Source organism: Nuphar pumila, chromosome 7 (assembly GCF_984573655.1).
Source record: "Nuphar pumila chromosome 7, dmNupPumi1.hap1.1, whole genome shotgun sequence".
Taxonomy (NCBI): Eukaryota; Viridiplantae; Streptophyta; class Magnoliopsida; order Nymphaeales; family Nymphaeaceae; genus Nuphar; species Nuphar pumila.
This window is the reverse complement of record NC_143255.1, coordinates 703,742-718,576: the sequence shown is the minus strand read 5'-3', so window position 1 is coordinate 718,576 and position 14,835 is coordinate 703,742. Positions and strand designations below refer to the sequence as shown.

Below are 14,835 nucleotides of genomic sequence, written 5' to 3'. Positions count from 1 at the left end.
ACAGCAAGACCACCAGCATTAACATACGTGTCTATGCACACACATTCATGCATATGCATGTCCGTGTATGCATGCATAGGGAGATAAATGCATATAGTTACATTGTGTTTTTCCATGGGATTTACTGAAGAAGGCAGCATCAACTACAATGAGATATTCAGCACCAACATGTGAACAAGCATGACTATCATCAGGCCATCAGCTACTATTACCTATGAATTGAATCTTCAATCACTTGATTTAATAGTGCCTTTCTCCATATCAACCTACATGGATACGTTTTATGAGAACATCACAAGGATCTAATGCCTAAGGATTTGTTGGCTCAATAACACTATCCATGACCACATCACAAGGCATTGTTCAGTTATTTTCACAGGCACTATAATGCTATCCTCCTGATTTATGATAACAAATACAAATATTGAGCTAGTCATGAAGTACTAGGGCGTTTATATCAGAGTTACCGGAAGCGCCCCTATAGAAGGGGAAGCGCGCTTCCCCGATACGCGCTTCGGAAGCGCGAAATGTCGCGCTTCCGAAACGCGTGGGGAAGCGCACATTTCAAATGGGAAGTGTGTACCCCTTTAAAGGGGTACGCGCACCCTCATTAAAGGGGTACGAAGGGGCGAATTTACATATTTGTCTTTTCTTTTAACTTTTTTTCCAAAAAAAATTAAAAGAACGAGTTTTTTAAAAAGGGCAAAAAAGAGATTTTGAAAAACCCGTGAAAACAAAACCCGAAAGGGCTTTAGGGTTTTTTCACGCAGCTCAATCTGAGTCTCCTCCCTTCTTCTCTCCTCTCTCTGGCAACCGATCGGCGGAACCCAGAATCCGGCGACCTTCACCGACATCTGGCAACCTCCACGGCGATGAATCCATTCAGGTACGTACTCTCCTCTCTCCATCTCTTCTCTCTGTATCTCCCACGACCTCTCTCTTTCCATCTCTTCCCTCCATCTCTCTCCATCTCTTCTCTCTGTATCTCCCACGACCTCTCTCTTTCCATCTCTTCCCTCCATCTTTGTTCTCCCTTTCGTTTCCAGGGAACAAGCAATCCTTCTGCAGTCATATAATATGACATTTAGGTTATGAATAGCATGACAAAATGGGAATATGTTTTACACTCTTTGTCGGTTCTGCAGAATTGCTTATTCATGTGCATGTTGTTGGAAACAATTTATTCTATCTATGTTTATCATTATTTATTGGGTTGCTTATAGCTTACCGTTGCCTTGTAACCGTAACCTTGATCTTCTGAAAACGGAAAGCTTATCAGCTTTATTTTCTGAAAGTTTTGGTCCTTGGAGATCTGATTCTCTACCTAGGTTTTGGGACATCATTGTCTAACTTAAATTTATTTTGGTGCACTTTCTGGAAATCTGAGATTTGTGTGGCTACTCAGAGGGCGTTAAGGTGGGGAAATAAGGTCAGTCAATGAGTTTAGACTTTAGACCTATTTTGACCCATCCAAATTGTTTCCCCCAAATGGTGGGCCCATATTTCGCGTTGATGAAGAGTTTTCAAGTGATATAGGGTTGGTGTCTGACTTGTGTGAGGTTCAACTCGTGAGTAGAGGTTTGTGTTGCAGGTTTGATCCTTTTTTTCTCTCTAGAAGGTACATTTAGGGAATAGGGAATTGTTAGAGACTATTTGTTTCATTTTCCTATTGCAATAACATGGTGGTCTTTATCTTTTGTGTTATCAATACGATGGTGATTTATATTCTTATGTGAGTCCCATGAAAGAAAAAAACAGTATATTGGTTGAGAAGTATTTCACATTTTGTGTTTTAACTGAGTTTATTTGGTCATCTTTCTTATTTCATATGGAAGCTGCACGAAATCTAATGGTATAGTTGTATGACTGGTAGGGATCTGAGTCCTCACACAGTGGTACTTTGAAGTTCAAAAATTTTTCTGTTTTAATATTTGGGTTTATTACATGGTATAAGTAGTCCCACGCTTTCCGCTTCCTAAAATTTTGAAAGTGCCTCGCTTCCCGCTCCCGCTTCCCGTATCGCTTCCTGCTCCCGCTTCCTCGACTGGTAACTTTGGTTTATATGTTTCCTTCTATTCAGTTTTGATAATAAACAAGGCATCAGCTAGTCACCGAGTGCAGTTGCCCCTTAGAATGCTCTCAGTTGGTCAGATTGTACATGGATGATAGTTGGAGTGGGCGGCTCTCCTAGGGTTACCTCATCTTGGATCCCTGGGGAAGAGGATCAAGTTGGCCCTTGCGAACAGCTTGATATCTCCCTTCAACCCTTTGAGCGACATGTTAGGCATAGAACTTCATTCTAAACATATCCTAATGAAACTACAATAAACTCATTTCTCGAGCTCAACATCATCTTCTTCGTCAATTCCATAGGTTACATCCATAATAAAGCTTGAGAAAGATTAGTGCAACCCAATAAATATGTGTGCAGCTCAATGGATTTCAAAGGGTCAAATAAGCCATCATAGTCGAAATGCAAAGTTGTCCAAGGTCTTCCAAGTACATTGAGCCCCCACAACTCTTGAATCAAACCAAAGTTGAACCAAGTCACATAAGCAAGGCCCATGACAAGTCAGAAAATTGTAGATTATGCAATTAAAACATTCATATGTTCATAAGTGATATGGCCTATGGTGATTTTAATTGTATTCAGAAAACAACATAAAACATCACCTTAGGAAAAACACTGGTAACGTTATACTTTGAAAGATTAAAAGCAAGCATCAAGGGTGTACAAATAGATAACAAAACTATAATGTAAATTTCAGGACAAAAATCCAAAACATCTCACCTGCTCAAGCACAAACGGAAGAATGATCGAAGGCTAGCATCAGCATCATGCAGAACTACATCTCCAAAGTCAAGGAAAATTTGAAGAAGCCTTTTACATAACAATCAATCAGAAAGGTTAATTTTATTCATACAGGCTATAAGAAGAACATGGAACATGCACAAAACCTTAAATATATAACTAAAAGGTATTGGAGTTCTGCATGAACAAGATCCTACGGTAACAATTTAGTTTTCTATAAATGTTTTCTTTGTTGGTTCATATCGCCGACCCCAATTGTTTTGGGATGAAGGCGTAGTTGTTGTTGTTGTTGTTGTTGTTGTTCTATATTATAGGATTTCTTTTGGAAGTTGCAAGGTCTATTACCATAACAAAAGTGGATCTTCTTAACAATGCTATCATGATGCATTGTTTGATTGAACCTTTTTCACTTAAATAGCACCCCTCTTCGTATTAAATCCAGACAAATATTTTGGTTAAGCACTTAGTTGTCAAAGGCAGAGCCTAGGCACCGCCTAGGTGAGGTAGGTGCAGCCCCACTGCCTGGGCGACCAGGTTTGGGCGGTGGGGCCCTATTTTAGTGCCTAGGCTTAATCCTAGGTCGGTCTAATTTTTTTTTACATTGACTTATAAAAAGGGGAAAGGGGAAAACCTTCTCTCTCTCTCTCTCTCTCTCTCTCTCTCTCTCTCTCTCTCTCTCTCTCTCTCTCGGGCAGCAGCAGAAGAAGAAGAAGATAACAAGTCTCTCTCACTCGGTCACACTCTCCTGTCTCTCTCTTTTCTCAGGGTTTCGTTGTTTGGTTGCTCACTCCTACTTGTGTGTTTCATTTGTTTCTTAGATTGAAAGATCTTGATGCATGCAGACTTATTCTGCATTCTTTCTTGACTGTTCTATGTACATGGATGTGCAAATCGTAGGATTGCCTTGTGCAGCAGTTTTTGTTTCTTCTTTCTCTTATTTCTTTTCTCCTTACTCAAACTGTTTGTTTTGTTATTTTTTTGAAATGCCTAGCTTTGGCTCTCTGTGTCTAACAAAAAGTAAGGTTGTTTCAAGTTTCTTATTCTATAACTAGGTTCTGTTTTTTATGCTTTTGATTTCACTCCAATGTACATTTTCAGATGCTTTACTGCTTACTGTTGTCGGTTTAATGGAGCTGTTTCTGTTTTTGAATGACTGCCATATACTTTTGGTCTGTTTGCTGCATTCACTCAGTGTTTCCTGCACAAGCAAAAAATCGACAAGACCACGAGCAAGCTGCAATATCTACATAGAACATGGAACAAAAAAGACATGGCACAAAACTTGTTTATTTAAAAGACATGGCACGAAAAAAGTCCATCAAAACCTCAATGTCCGAGATGGAATCAACTAAATCAATAAAAAGCAAGAAGAAAATGTATCGAGTGCTTCTAGGAAATCAATTAATCAAGAAATGTATCAAGGATATGATAATGGCAAAGGATACACCTAAATGAACCTAAACACCTTAAAGAATTTGGGTGATAGAAATGTAAGAAATGGTTAATATGCACATGAATGGATGAACTAAATTTCAACCAACCCGTTGGTCATGTTGTAAACGAGGCATAGGCATGGACAATTAAGCAGTCCAAGAAGAACAGCCTTCCTCATACAGATGATTGTGATGGAACATGACGGATTTTATAAGCCAATGTTTTTCTCTTTCCATGTGAAGAACATTATGCATGAATGTGTATGCATAAATGTTCATTAAAAAACTATTCATTTGATAGCAATAAATCACATACTAAAACCTGTTTTTCTGCTATAGCAAAACATGGCAAAAATGAGTTCCTCAAAGAACTTGTCAGCGACCTCAATTCAGGAGAAGTTTCAGGCCCCCAAAATTTTGAGTGATGGCTATATGTGTTAACTTTCAAATAAATCTATTTTTATTGAAAAAATCAATTGTTTTAATTTTCTAGATTTTCTGGACAGGACCATGACTGAGATAGTTTCATGCTCGTGCCATGTCTTTTAATATGTCAAGCCATTGAATACCGTACTGCTTGGAATGTGTGCATGAAACATGGATGATGTGCTTATCTTTATGTCTTATTTGATTTTTTTTTATTTTTAGTTGCACTTACACGCTTAGAACTATCAGTTACCTATTTTTTTGCTGCTTATGAATTTACTGTTGGCTATTTTTTTGTGAAAATGAATATGCATTGTATATAAAGATATATTTATACAATAATTTTTGCATTCTTATTTGCATTTACCGTTAGCTATTGATGGCTTGGGCCTTTGATTCTGATGTGCAGTTGCACACACATATATATGTTTTTTGTGTAAATATCTATAATTATATATATTAACATATCATAAATATATATTATAAATTTATAATATTTTGTGTTAATATTATATATATATATATAATTATATATATATTAATATATTATAAACATATATTATAAATTTACAATATTTTGTGTTAATATATATATATATATATGTGTGTGTGTGTACATAATTCATATATAATCTATAAGCGTATGAGTTATCTATTTGACTATTTTTTTTAGTTATATAATTGGTTATGCTTTAATTTTTTTTGTGTTTTATTTTAGATTGATGTCTACTTCACGAGATGATCCTGAATGGCAATATTGCACAAGCGTTGATAATAGAGGGTTAAGAATGAGTTGTGTGTTTTGTGGTTTTATTATTGGAAGTGGTGAACTGTATAGATTTAAGGAACATATTGTGAGTCATCGTCAAAATGTACATCCATGTCGTTCTTCATTTATTCCGGTCACTTTTCGTGTTGATGTTATTACGGAACTGGAAAAAATTTAAAGAAGAAGAATTTTGCAAAAATGCAAAGAAAGACTTACAACTATTGTTCCAGATTCTAAAGATTATGATGATGATGACCCACTTGCCAAAAAATAGCCCAAGATAAAGAGATCATCGCGCGACAATTGGATGCAATACTGAAGAAATAATGTCCTATTGTTTGGCAAATAAGCTCTAGAAGATAGTTTAGTTTTAGGATCTTTATAGTTTAGAAATGAAGATTAGCATATAAGACATTGGTTAAATGTGATGTTTTTAGTTATCATGAACTCTCAATACTTTAATTATTGACTTATGGCATTTTAGTATTACTTGGATGTGAATTTAATATTGTTAAGGCTTTGATTGTGTTTAAATTATGTAGTTGCCTACTTGCCTTTTATTTGCATTGAGCAAGTTATTAATTGTGTGGTTTCTTCTTCTTATCTGTTGTTGATTTTTTTATATACATGATTTTATTTTTTGCATATTGTTTATCCACATTGTTAGTTGTATGGATTGGTTATTCAATTGCTCATTTATTCTTAATTTTTTTGATCAGGTTATCAGTTGCATCATGGTTTATTTATTTAATTATTCATTTTTTCTTCTTATTTGTCTATTGCTTGTATTATGTCTATTGCTATTGTTAATTTTTTTGTATACATGATTTTATTTTTTGTATATTGTTCATTCACATTGTTAGTTGTATAGTTTGTTTATTCAATTGTTAATTTATTCTTAATTTGTTTGAGCAGGTTATGTGATATAATTGTTTTATAGTGTTCGACGATATGCTATTATTTGTCAATTGCTTATTGTTGATTGATTTTATGTTGTATACATGTTTGTTATTAATTTTAGTAGTTTGTTTACATATTTTGTATTTTTTAAATTTTTTATTTGGGGGTACCACCAAGGCTTCGCCTAGTCTTTTTAAGGGCTCACCGCCTTTGACAACTAAGGTTAAGCAGAAGATCTTGTCGTGTTATTGTGCAATAGGTTTTGGTACCCTTAGCCCCATTATGCCACAAACCGATGTGTTTAAAGAAGAAATCACCAATACAACTAATGGAGACAAAGAAGTGATGTGCTAGATAAATAGGTGTCTCCCTAATTAGAAGGTATCTTTATATTTCTACAGCAAGAGATGTACTATTGCCTAGTGGAAAATGTTGGGCAACAAAGAAATAGCAAAGAAGAGATAGTGTATATAGATAAGAAGCATGCACTTGAGTTTTGGAGTACAAAATGAGAGAATAAACAATAGATGCATTAGAAGAAAAAATAGTAGTAGAAACAATGAACGAGAAACAAAGAGTTTTCATGTTATACGGAGGCTTTAAGATGAAATCAGTACGAAATGGTGATACACATGAAAGACTATGTATGACTCAAATTTCAGCTTTGAATTGGAATGAATAGAGAAAGAGAATTATCAAATTTTAGATTTACATTGGAATGAATGGAGAAAGAGAGCTGAGAGAGTCAAACTCCATACAGATGGACAAGCCTGACAATGAAACCACTTCAACAGAAAAACGCATTCCCTTAAGCTTCAAGAACCACGATCTAAGAGCGTATATTTCGGAATAATAAACCCGAATCGAGCAAGAGAATAATGAATGATACCAATAAAAGAAGTCCAGTTGAAGAAGATTGGGTCTGCGCCGGAGACGCCAACGAACGCTGGAACGGCTTATTGATTTGGGGAAAAACTGTAGCTATCAACTCCTCAGAATTCGCATTATTGCACATCTTGTGCAAGATTTTAACCTTCAATTTAACCGGAAACCACCCCCCTCCTCCCCCCAGAAAAAAGAAGAAGATTAAATTCGTGGAGAAGGTTTATTGATTAGAAAGAAAAAGAAAACCCGTTGAGGGAAGGAAGGATTTACAGATTTAAGGAAAGAAGCATCGAGAGAAGGGTCGGAGGAATCCCTGGAGCTGAGAAAGATGGATCTCAGATGGTAATCCCAATCCCTCTCTCCATCTCCCGACTTCGCCATTCCGATCCCGCAAGATTTCGCGGGAAGTGGCCGCTGCCGCGCTATTTATACGGGACGATACGGATCGTATCTCCGATCCATACCCAAACCGTATCGGCCCGGCCGATATGGTCTGAGACCTCTGGGTCGGTATGCTCGGGTCAAGATTGATCGGAAACCGTAACCGTTTTTTGAAAAGTGGAATGGAATTTGGATCCGACTCGGATCTTGCGGTAAGCTTCTATAGTTTTGGAATTTGGATCCACTAAGGCATGTGAAACCTATTATGCTTTATGTGGAAGATGCAAACAGGTTTGTTCAAGCCCCATTTATGGCCAGGCCTCAATATGTTTGTGTACCTAATCCTGACCCATAATTGAATAGATCTGACCTATGCACACCATCCAGAGTCAATGATATGGATAGGAACCATATCAAACTCAAGTTAGGGTTCAGACCCATTTTGCAAACCTACCCAGTAAGGCATAAGGAAGAAAAGAGAACTCACCATCAAACCCAAAAAAGAGAAAGAGAGATAAGTGGCAACGGATTTGGGAAGATGACAAGACGTTCACATTCGCTTGGCCTAAACGAGAATTGTTCTTTCACAATGGTTACATAATGATTTATCATGTGCAAGTGAATATAGAGAAAATGGAACAGCAAGATTTGAAACTAAGGCATGTTTGCTTTGGTTACAGGTGGAGATGAACTATCATCACAGTTGAGAAAGTAAAAATACCAACGTTCGCATGATTCAAGGCAAAAAAAAAAATTACAGTTGGCAATCACAATCACAACTTGTATTTTTTTTTTTTCATGTTTCACTGAGCTTGAGTAAGTGTTGTGATTGTGACTTGTTGAGAAAATCCAAGAATCACACAGCAATGCAAAGATGCCCTATATGTGAGCCCAATTTACTTACTTTTCACTTGATTCCAAAGTTTTATTGTTTTTAAAAGGTTTATGTAAAAAAAATTATATGGATCAATTGGTCATTTTAATAGACATGTAACAGAAGTTTCTTTATAACCCAAGCAAAAACTTTGATAAGGAGCTAATAACCCTCACAAATTTGGCGTTTACGTACATGAATTAGAATAAAAAGTTTCTTGCCATTTTTTGAACTCTAATTGGTTGAGCATGCATGAATTGGATCCATGGTTGCATCTTACTCATTTTCAGTTTCCTGAATTGACACGAGCCTAGGCTGCAAGTCATGGCCACAAACTATACACTTTAATTTGATAGATATCAGCACATGAACGGTAGAGTTGATGCTGCAAGTCGATCACCGGATGGATCTAAGTGCAAACACAACTTTGTAACTTACGCCTTTTGTTGACCCCAATCAATCGCCTGCACAGTCTCAGGCTTGTGGATAGGGAAGTCTCCTCTTACCCTAAGTTTGAGCTCCTATCAAGTAGGCAAAGCAATAGGCTCCTTGAGGGACAAAGAGAGCCCCAATAGAATTTTTTGGAAAGGCAAGCTGGGGTTAGGCAGACCCCCACCAGCCACCAGTTATTCAAATTGTACCACTGGGTTTTGAACCTGCAACGTCCCACCACGAGGAGACGTGCACTGACAGCTCCAGCATGCTATAGCGAGGTCATTTTTTATACAGTGGTGCTGCATGCTTAGCATGCAGCTCTACTACTGATGACCATTTATCTCAACGTTTCTGTAGATGGACACCACACCCATCTCGAGAAATGCTGAGATGGGTGGCTGTCAAGCAGGACTCTCCATGCAGCGACGCAGTTGCTGCATATAATTATGTGAGGTCTTGTTTATATTTGAGAAATTACCATCAACTACTATTTAGCAGCGGTCTGCAAAGCAAAGGTTCTGAAATTACCATCAACTAAAAAAACGCTTCTGCAATGGGCTTGGCCGAGTCAGAAACCGCTAGGACTAGCGCAGCACTTAGGTAATGTTGTCCATGCACCACACGGAAATGCCCACAGAGAGAATTTGTATCTACTCATCCTGCATGTAATTAGGGCTGGCAACGAGCCGAGCTTCACTCATTCTTATGGAGAGACTAGCAGAGTTTTGAGTTCATAATGAGTCTCAGCTAAATGAGCCATGCCAGAACTGGCTTGCTTATAAAAAAAACACACACACACACATTGTTTCAAAGCTGAGAGCAATAAGATTTTATCTCCAAACCTTATTTGCTTGCAAATCAAATATTTAAATTATTTGTTCTACACTATATTATGTGATGTAAAATATTCTAAAATATATTTATTACTATTTAGTAAGCTTATATATACAAGTTGTGTTGAGCTGAACACCTTTTGTTCATGTTTGGCTCGCAGAACCTGTGACAAATTCCTCGTGAGCCCTAGCCATGAGCGGCTTGGCTTTTTTCCTAGCTCTACATATAATAAACAAGAATTTGTGTGATGCAACTGCAAAAGGGGCAACGTTTGCTACTCTCATAGAGTCCAAACCTTCTAGTGAAAAACACTATTTTTTTTTGCACATCTAACCCTCCAAATATGATCTACATATTTGGCTTAGTAAAAATGGAAAATGATCTTTGGAAAATGGTGTGCTTCTTGAAATACCTATTAATTTGACAAAATTTTCCGCATATCCAAATTTGCCAATGCTTGACTTTTTTAAGACATTTTTACCCTTCACACATGTGAACCTACTGAGGTTTGCACGATATATAGGTATGATGTAGAAAGTTTGCAACTCTTTAATAAAAAAAAGATTCTACGAACATTCTCAAATACAGTACGACCTTTGCGAATATAATTTACGAACCTCACTTAAGTAAATACTCATCAAGGAGCTCTGCAAATGTGTGTGACATTCATAAATATTTGTTGTGAATGTCCTTAATTTTCACACTATGAAGAGACCTCCGCAAATAGAGTACGACCTTCGCGAATATAACCTATGAACCTCATTTTACTAGATATTCCTCGAGGAGGTCTGCTGCTAACATTCACAAATACCTATTGCAAATGTTTGTACATTTGCATGCTTGATGTTGATTCACATATAAAAACATTGCAGTATTTTTTTTTGTTAGAACCCTAACCCCTTTTCCTATATCCCTCTTCCCTTTGCAACGATTCTTGTGAAATCATCTTGCAACATTTTGGTAAGGTTGCAGCATCCTTTTGGCTAACTTTTCTGGCTTTTGATTAGGTTAAAAAGTAAGTTCTATATATATATTGGTTTCTTGCATTCTTAAGTTTTTTCTCTATATATATAATGCAGCCTTGTAGTATTTGTGTTTATTTGTTGTTGTGAAAGATTTATGTATATTTGCCTATGTTTTATTTAATATTTGGCACAAGATTTTTTGTTTAAGGTTTATTATTTTTAGGATTTTTTTTCATAGATATATATTTGTTAATGTTTTAGATGATTTATGTTTATTTTTTGTCATTTATTTGATATCTAATAGTTTTATCTTGGGGTAATGGAGTTAGGGTTGACTGTGTATAAGAATTTGATTAATGTGATAGGGTTAGGGTCAACAGTGCACAAACATTTAATAGGAGTCAGGATTTTTACAGGTAGTTGGTTTTCAAAGTAGTTGTTGCAGGTAGTTTTGTTAATTAAATATATGAAGGATATATGGATGACCTTTTTGTTATATGTTATTTTTATTACATAAATAATATATTGTGTGGTTGGTGCAGGCAGTTAATGAGGGCATCTGAAAGGGTTAAAATACACTATCGTAACACTAATCACACTAATTGGAGATATATAGCGATCTCCAAAAACAGTAGCTTTAAGAAATTTGTGACTTTGATGTCTCATAAAATCGGATATGTAGAAAAGTTATTGAGCCTCTGGTATAATTATTCTCCAAACGCAAATAGCTAACAAATATGGATAAATATTTTGGACAATGATGATGTATAATCAATATTATTTAGTGGTGTTGTTTACTTGTAGGCTCGCAAAGTTAAACAATGAGCAGCTATTTTCGTATCTAAACAAAAAACTGTTGAAGACACCATCTATTGAGCTTAATCATTTGCCAAACATCCAACTGTCCCAAACAGTAGACAATATTGATGTTCTTAACATGCATGCAGAGGGCATGCAATTGCCTGGACCAATTAGGGATATAGATGTTCGATATGCAAGCAATGAAGAACTTCTATGAGCATGTGTATACTATGTAGGTCAACTTCTAAGTCGACTGTGCACCTCTTTTAGTTGTGCCCTTTTTTCCAAAATCTTCTCTAGATTGTTAGAGATAATGATCCAGTTCTATGTTTAAATTCAGACTCGTGCAATGGGTCCAACTCATGTCAAGGAAAGAAGAGTAGGCAATCTCTATAGCTTTAACTTTTTGTTGAATAAAGAGAGTCATGTCAATGAGGTCTTCTTCTCAACAGGGTTTAGAGATACTAGTTGGGAGGTGTGACATCAACAACTTGAGCATGTTCATGCATGAGTAGTTGGTTTTTTTATAAATGAGTTGATTTCAATAAAATTGAAGCATGTTAAAACTATTATATGTGCAAGTTATCAAATGGAAAAAATGTGTCATTTTTCATTCTGGCCTATTGAGGAGCATTGCAAAGAGTTGTTTGGGAAATTCCATTGTGACGTTTGGGGGCCTATGCCTGTTGTCTCCTACAAAAAAAATTGATTTTATGTTGATGAGTTTTCATGATATACATGAGTGTTTCCCTTAAGGCGCAAATCTGAATTGTTTTCTAAGTTTGTTAAGCTTTATCAAATTATTTGCAGATAATTTAGAAAAGAAATAAAAAAAATTCAAACCGATGAACAGGAAGAATTTTCTAGTCTTGAGATAAAAGAATATCTAAAAAATAATGGTATTTTTTATCATAAGAGTTATCTCAAAACTCCAAAACAAAATGGTATGGTTGAACATCATCGTAGATTCATCATTGAGTTAGGACTGACTATGATGTTTCATGCCTAGATTTACTCATAAGAGTTACTCGATTTTGAGTTGAAGCTTTCTTGATTATTACCTGTCATATCGATAGGCTACCAACACCTAACCTGTCGACAAAATATCTGTATGAGATCTTGTTTAAGAGAAGAGTAGATCTTACATGTTTGAGAGTGTTTTGTTGTCATTACTTTTCATATGTTAGAGACTATGCTAACCATAAATTTGACCCTAAAACCTTGTCATATGTTTCTTTGGGCTACAGTGAACAACATAAAGGGTATCACTACCTTTTTTCTCCTATTAGATGGGTGTACATGTCCAAACATGTGGTGTTTGATGGAATATGTTCATGTACTCCAATCTCAGTACATTATTATCTTCAACTGCACAGTCTAAAGAGATGGTTAGTTTTATAGAGTGGGCTTGTAACGCCCCAAAATTTTAATCCAAGAATGCACGATTTTTTTTTAAACATTGATTTCAATACATAATGATGCAATGGGCTTATCAATAGCTACACTCCAACCGTACCAAGTACTAGACGGCCTGCTTGAGCACACGCACAAGTGTGCCTTAATCTCTTAGTACCAGGTCCAGTTCGAAACCATCAAAGACAAAAACTGATTTAACTACATTACATAAAATAAATTATTTAATAAATAACAAAAACATTAATTTACTTTTGATTAAAATCTTAGGCATAAGTCATTCACTTAACACAAGACTGAATCAAAGAATCATAAAAATCACCATTTAAATAAATTTAGTCCTCAAATAAGTAAGTTTATTAGAGTTGATCATCTAAATAAATCACTAATGTTTTCCAAAACAAAATTTTGGGAATTAAAAATATTTGTCTCTTACCGCCTCTTGCATCTTGTCATCACTTTGGCTTTTCAATTTGTATTTACATGTTTATTAATTGGGGTCAGACTCATCGAGTCTCAGTAAAAAATATAATAACAAAGTATGCATGTATAGAATCTGATATACATAGGCATATACATCCATTTCACATATATGCAATGAATAAAAAATTACCTTATTAAGAACATGCTATCAATCATAAGTAATATGCAACAATTCAACTCATGCGCATATATGACATTTATGCATAAATATTTAATTAATGTATGTATGTACCATTATGAGAGAAACATCTTCTTTATGCATGGGTGACTTTAGTTTCCTTTATTTAGATTTTCTTACTTAAATGGTGCATGTAATGCTCATACTATATACATAATATAAAATTAATTTTCTATCCAATCATTTGTGGGTACTAACACAGATTAATCTTGTATCAAGGGCAATGACTCAAGGGTATGCTCAATCAAATTGTGACTTATTAAGCTAACTTGGCACCCATCACTGGTGTTGGGTGAGGGACAAACTTAGTCGAGAGAGAGCTTTTAACACCTCTAACCTGATATATCAGACCTTGTTTAGTTGAAATACATACATACTACCCCCAGTTGCAGTGATAGCCTAGTCCCCTATCTCTGTGGTGAAAAAAAAACCCTTTCATACTTAAAATGAACTTCTCACATAGCCAGAAGTATCGTTTACCCTCTCATTGTAAGCCTCAAGATAATTAATGTACATATAATTTTTTATTTAATGCATAAATATAATTAATCATTCACAAGGCTATTAACCTCTATATGGCACAAACACACATGATTTCAATTGACCAGTTACAAGGTTATCAACCTTCATTGGGCATAAGCATGTATAATTTCACACATTATCATGCTACATATCATGCTATCATGCACAAGCATATCACATTATTATTAATGCATGATACAACAATCATTCAATATAAGTCATGCAATTATAATTTTTATCATGCATGTAATTCATTTTAACCTTGTATAAAAAATTTATAGCATATGAGCCAATATATGATCTCAAGTACATAAATAAATGTCAAGTCCCATTAGACCCATACAATGTACTCTACTAACACGTGTGTTCATCTGATCTAGCTCTAGGATCCATACTTGTCCAACTAATTCACTTTGTGAACCATAATATAAATGCAAACAAGAGTTTCAATTCAAAACTATATGGACAAAATTTATTAGTCAGTGTAAATTTTGCCACGGTCAGATGTGTTAGCTATCTACAACTAAAAACCTAGGTTCAATCTCAATCTAAATCAAGGAGGAATAAATCTTTTATTGAAATTGATTTTATGTTTACAGAGGAGACCTATCCGGTTTAGCTTTATTAAAGAACCATCAGTCCATGAATTTATCGAATGAAATAAATTTTATAAATTTTATTAGAGTTATTTAAATATGTCTAACATAATTCAAAAGAAATGAAG

The 14,835-nt window shown here is 35.3% G+C and overlaps 1 long non-coding RNA gene across 1 annotated transcript in view; it reads right to left on the bottom strand.

Moving 5' to 3' along the window:
* LOC149830766 (uncharacterized) overlaps window positions 1-7,616 on the bottom strand; it is a 29,824-nt gene extending 22,208 nt beyond the window's left edge. Inside the window, exons 1-2 of the long non-coding RNA XR_016432962.1 lie at window positions 7,230-7,616; window positions 2,792-2,881 (exon numbers count right to left, since the gene is read on the bottom strand). This is a non-coding gene — a long non-coding RNA (uncharacterized LOC149830766). The remainder of the gene's footprint in view (window positions 1-2,791; window positions 2,882-7,229) is intronic.
* Window positions 7,617-14,835: the final 7,219 nt, after the last annotated feature.